Genomic DNA, 6,164 nt, shown 5'->3' on the forward strand with positions numbered 1-6,164 from the left:
TATTAGTCTACCCGAGGCAAAGCTTACCCATTGCGAGGCATGTAACCAGTTAAAAGGTCCTCGATCATCAGACCTACATCGAGACTGTCCTTAATCGACTCAGATGGAGACACTACACCGAGACTCCCTTCTCGTGCAAGTCAACCGCCTGATCTCAGCTTTATTATTTTCAACCCAAAGTTTGGTACCTGGCAGAGGTACATCTTTTCCGATGTTGAACCCATCAAGGCTCTGATGGATCCACCATCATAAGTATTCTCTTTTTGAAAACATTCCCACCCACTGAAGCATCACTTTTGTTTTAACACAAAACATTTTTGTTTGCTAAAGCAAGGCTAAGCATCATAAAATTCTTTTCAAAAAGGGTATCAAGGAAGGATAATCAATTTTCCAAGAAAGGAAATGCATCAATTGTTTAGCACACAACTCTTATCACCTAATACATCAAACAAGGTGATAAAGATTTTAAAACAGCAAGGAGGTGACAAATACACCGGGGCTTGCCTGGGTAACACTAGGTTAGTGTTGTTAGACGATGATTACTTCACGATCAACCTTTGGTGTTGGCACTTGTTCAGTCTGCCCCTCTTCAGACTCGTCCATCAGCTTCACTATGTAGAGTAGTCCACCCGTTACGTCGTCTTGGGGTTGACTTGGCTCTTGTCCTCCACATCTCGTGATTAATAAGTGTACCTAAATGATTTGCATAATGTACATGAATGCATATAAACAAGAATAGCACAAATCTAAATAGTGCTACACGATAACTAATTAAACACCTAGTGAAGAAGCATCGTACCATTTCATACGAAAGCACTAGTTACTGACATATGACTACGCGCAATAATCACAAAATAATAAACTATACATACTAATTACAGCAAGCGCATTTCTCTTGTTCAATCACATCTAATTTTATTATCAAGCAAGAATAAATTATAAACACACACTATCAATTTTAGTAAAATATATTTCGGAGGTCTAGTAAAACCTCGACTCGTTATTATTAAATGCCAACAACTTAAAATAGTTATAGAAACAATCTAATTAACTCTTTAAACTGTGTATCTTAATTAACTTGATTTACCGATTTATCTAAATCGAACATCACAATATACGTATGCTAAATTAATAACAATTATCGCGACCAACAATTCTATTTAATTTATTTATATACCTAGTTGACTGGAATAACAAATCAACTTACCATCAATTAAATCTGACTTGAAATCATGAAATCGACGACGCCTTTCAGCTCAGCATTTCACCAAAAATAGGGTGAGTGCTGCGTCGAATCGCGCTTCATCTTCATCCACATCGAGAATTCTCCGGTCGCGTACTGATTTATTTCCTTCTACGCGTAATCTTTGTGGATCTTGGGCGTAGATGAGGATGGCGATCGACGACTTGTTCGAGCTTTTGTCGAGCACTTTGTCAAGCTTTGTCTTCACCCGATTCTTGGGATTTCTTGATGACGCACGGAACGACGACGAGATCGAGTCAGGAGCGAGCTGGTGAGGTGTGGTCGAGCAGGTTAACGCGAGCTCTGGCTAGAACATGAATACAGTGAGGACTTTGACGACAGCGAGGTTACGAGCTCTAGCGACACAGGGTCAAGCGGCGAACGCATTCGGCGTGCATACATGAGCCGAACCGAAGGCGAGGAATCGATGAAGCGAGGTTCGTTGACAAGCATCATGGAGGAATTAGCGACGTTGCTGCACACACGACGCGATGACGAACGACACGACGATGGGCTGGGAGAGAGCGCGGACTGAGGAAGGACTCGGTGAGCATCGACGCGAGGAGCAATGCGAGGTTGCGGCCGGGCGGGCTCGGACACAAACACACGCAGCGACTAGGCAGGTTCTACGACAAGCTCATCGTGGCGCACGGCGAAATTTCAAGCGCAAGCCGCCAGAGGAGACAACGCCGAAGGGTCGACAGTAGGTCCCAAGGCAGCCATGGGAGGGACGCGCGACACGCAGGGGAGCACGGCAAGTTGCAGCCGCTAGAGCGCGCGACACGTGCGCAGAGACTCCACGGTGCCGGATGAGCAGAGGCCGAGCAGAGAGGGAGAAAAGCAGGGACCAAGCTTGAGCAGAGGATAGGGCCGAGCTCGACGTTGGGGCGAGCTGCGCGCGGGGAAAAGGCAGGGCGCGCACAGAGGAGTCGCGTGGTCAGCCATGGTGAGCAGAGGGAGCAGACCCTGGGGAAAACAGGGAGAAATGCCGGCCATGGAAATGATTTAAGGAAGCTGCGCGCGTCCATGGAGGTGGGCACCGGCAGAGGAGCGCACAGGGAAAACACCAAAGGCGCTCGGCCATGGGAGAGGGAGAAAGGACAAAGCTCTGGCCAAGGAGAAACAGGGGGCGCGCGGATGGCGAAGACAGCTCGGATCCGAGCAGAGGCTAGGCACGGTGGGCTCTAGGGAGCAGTGCGCGCGGCGCGCGGCGGCCATGGGGAGTAAGCGCGCGCGGGATATGAGCAGAGATTCGCCATGGCTGGAGAGAAAAATGGAGAGGGAGCGTGCGGCTGTTGGGAGAAGGAAGACGGTGGCTCCCAGGAGATAATCTGCGTACGGCAAAAAAATCGGTAGGGGAGGGTGGCGTAGAGAACTAGAGATAGGATCCGAGTAGACTTTTTTGGATTTTCTTTTCTCTTTTTTTTAGAAATTCGCAGATATTTTGAGAATTAAGATTTTTAGCGATCTATAGTGAGTAGGCACGCTATACTGATACATATATCCTTCTCCGAATTTAGCAAACCAAATTATTTACCAATTACTTATATCCGAAGATTTGGATCCGAGCGAGAAACGACAGACCGAATAAGACCGATTTCGTCTTCGATAATCTGCTCTGCGTGATTCGACCGAAATTAGCTGAAACCCGATCCGCTAATGTACACTCGTTTTCGTCGCCAAAATAGCATGCTAAAGGATAAATTGGGTCATAACCTCATGCAAGATTTCGCGCGATTTGAATTATTTCACCCCGAACATTTTAGTCGTCGAGTTCAAATTAATTTGCCCGGGATAAAAATCACCCAGTGGGTCGAGCTTCCGAATTCGTATTCGCGCGAGCGATGAATTTTAAATAATCACCGGACGCACCAATTTTTGGAACATCTATGTTCCGAACATCACGAAAATTTAGGAAGAGCCCGGATAAATAAAAACGATGTCGAACTCGCGACCGACGAAACAGATGCGATATTAAAATTGCGATAGGCGAAGATGTTTAAAATTTAGCATCTGTTTTATCCACTGATATTATGTGCTTAAATCCATACTCGTTGTCGAGCAGAATATAAACACCAGGGGTGTTACATCGCCCGCTATAAATTGATGCCCCAGCCTGCTCCGCTAACTTGTTACGAACTCAGAGCACCACTCCTCGCCCCCGATTAGCCATCGTAGCACGTGAATTCAGTACTTCCCCCAAATCGATCGAATTCGACGCTGTTTGCATCTCGCCGTGGCCAGCCACCCTCAGGTCCGTCCTCGTCCTTCTTGTTCGTGTTTCATCACCCTTGTACGCTTGTGATGCTCATCGGCTTAGCCAATTGAGCTATACCGCGATAGATCATCGGGAACACCTCGGTCCGTCCCCGGGTTTCGCCGCCGTCGTGGGCAAGGGAACTCCTGGTCGGATTAGCCCGATTAGATCATGGCCTAGGCTCGCGTGGGATCAGGGATACTAGTCCGATGCTCGGTTTAGGTAGTCATCACCGTTTGGGGCAAGTCCCAGTGAGAAGATGGCCGGCAGGCGAGCGCGCCGTCGCCAGGGTTGTGGTTGGTGAAGAAACAGAAGTAGGGGGGCTTTTATGCAACTATCAGTGAAACAAATGAATAGTGCTCAGGGGCTCTTTACCAGTTTTTCAAAGTCGCCAGCGAGAACGCGCGAGGGTGCGTTTCCTCAGTTAGTGGGCTGGTTTGGGCCAGAATTGGCCCATCACTATTCATAGTTTTTCCTTTTCTTTCTACTGCCAGACATAGAAATTTGTAGAAAATGATAGAAAAATGGTAAAAATATGAGACCAATTTTGTTAGACTTCTAAAATCATCTAGTATTTAATAAAAATAGTTCCAAGATTTTTATCCCAAGCTTGGAATTATTTTGTATTTAAAGCTGCTCAAACCAAGCATTTTAGAATTTTAGAAATAATTTAGTGGCTCCAAAAATAGTAAAACTTTTTGGGTAGGCTTAGTATGAAGATTAAAGACCTTGGGTAAAGTTTGAGATGATTTGGACATTGTTTGGTCCCAAACCCAATAAACTAGCCTCCTAGGGTTTAATTGCCTAATACTGATAGACTACTAACTTAGGGAACCCTAGTGATTAGTGTGTACCTTGAAGAAAAGTTGTATTCAAAATACAAATTAGTGTGTTTCTATTATGTAATTGCATATTCATAGCATCAAATAAGCATTCATGTATATGTACTGTTATGTATAGAAAATGAGGAAGAGACTGTAGTTGAAGAAGAAGTTGTCCCGCAAGCTGAGAACCCACCAGCCGAAAATAACTTCTACTTCGACATCTGTGGTGTAGACCCAGAACCTCCTGCAACACAAGGCAAGCCCCAATGCATTTCCCCTTTCCTTGCTCTTTAAACTCTTTATCACTTGAAATGATGCATTAGGTGATAGGAGTTGTGTGCTAAACAATTGATGCATTCCCTTCCTTGGAACTGATTACCATTCCTTGTTACCTGATTTCCTTAAAGTTTTGTGATGCTTAGCTTTGCTTTAGAAAACAAAATGTTTTGTTTTAAACAAAAGGTGATGCTTCATATGCGATGGGAATTTTTGACAAGGAAAAGACTTGTGATGGTGAATCCATCATGGCCGTGATGGGTTCAACATCTGAAAAGATGTACCTCTGTCAGGTACCAAACTTTGGGTTGTAAATGGTAAAGAGCCGATGTAGGCCTACTGGCCGAGGACCTTTTAACTGGCCATATGCCTCATCATGGGTATGCTTTGCCTCGATCGGACCAATACTATAAAGGCCACCATGCAATGGGAGTGGAGAGATGGCGATAGTAGTGTGTACCATCTGTGGCAAGAGGCTGAACGGTGGTGTATCTGTGCTCTCGATTAGCGTGAACCCATTCTCGACTTCAGAAACCCGATGGCAAGTTGAAATATGCAAGGGTTAAGTGCTACATATGTCGTGTGGTTGGAGATCCCCAGCTGGGTATTAATCAATTCGAATCACCGTTACTACTCGAACATGAAGACTTGGTCACTGACTTACACGTAGCAATCCAGTGAACTGAAGGGATGATAAAAGATGGCTAGCATAGGCTAAGTGCCTGAGCTAGGATATAAAGAACTCTATATGCAAGTAACTACTTAACCTGATAATAAAAATGGATTTTTAAGGATCCACTCAAAGTAAGCTTTTCTGCAAATAAGAGTCTTTGAATTTTGATGAGCTTTACCTTGATTCCCAAAAGCCAGCATATCCTTGAGAGTTTTTTCCTTTGACGGGTAAGACTTGCAAAAGTACACTCCGTACTCAGGGTTTTCAAACCCATGTTGTTGCAGGTGATGAAACAGCCGAGTTCTGTTGTTTCTGCTGCAAGGTGGTGCCAAAGCAGGAGGAAAATCAGTAAACTTGTTTGCAGGAGGATGTTTTGCCTCTTAGTTATGTAATAATATGTTCTGCACTCAAACACCCGTTACGTAATAAATATTCTCTCTATATTTGGTATGAATGTAAATTATATTATTGTAATCCTTCCACTTATTCTCTTCTCCGATTATGTGTAATGTCTGCGTGATGGGTTAAGCGCTCTTGGGCAATATGATGAAGATACAGATAACCAAACTTACCGAGTCATTATGCGCACCTGCATGACTGTGTGAGGTCCTTAGGACAGGGACATTTGTAGATGGGCCTAATACCTTGGGAGGTTCCATCACATTAACATCACATCAAACATAACAACAGAATGCATGATAATAATCTACGCATCGTAGCAAGATCCTAGGTTCGAGAACCACTAAATTTGGAGTTATGGTTATAAAGTTATGATTTTATAAAGGTTTAGGTGTTTAATATAAAACAAATCAAGTACATGATTTTAACCATAGATTTCATAGTGATATAAGGTTACTAGAGGATAAACAATTTTAATATGAGATTAATGAA

General features: G+C 44.2%; 1 long non-coding RNA gene across 1 annotated transcript; it reads right to left on the minus strand.

Moving 5' to 3' along the window:
* Positions 1-368: 368 nt before the first annotated feature.
* LOC100303911 (uncharacterized) lies at positions 369-2,563 on the minus strand. The gene is made up of 2 exons (NR_159998.1): positions 1,208-2,563; positions 369-693 (listed from the first exon to the last, which is right to left on the minus strand). It is a non-coding gene; the product is annotated as an uncharacterized lncRNA (long non-coding RNA).
* Between the last annotated feature and the right edge of the window lie 3,601 nt (positions 2,564-6,164).

This window comes from Zea mays, chromosome 5 (genome assembly GCF_902167145.1).
Source record: "Zea mays cultivar B73 chromosome 5, Zm-B73-REFERENCE-NAM-5.0, whole genome shotgun sequence".
NCBI classification, from domain to species: Eukaryota; Viridiplantae; Streptophyta; class Magnoliopsida; order Poales; family Poaceae; genus Zea; species Zea mays.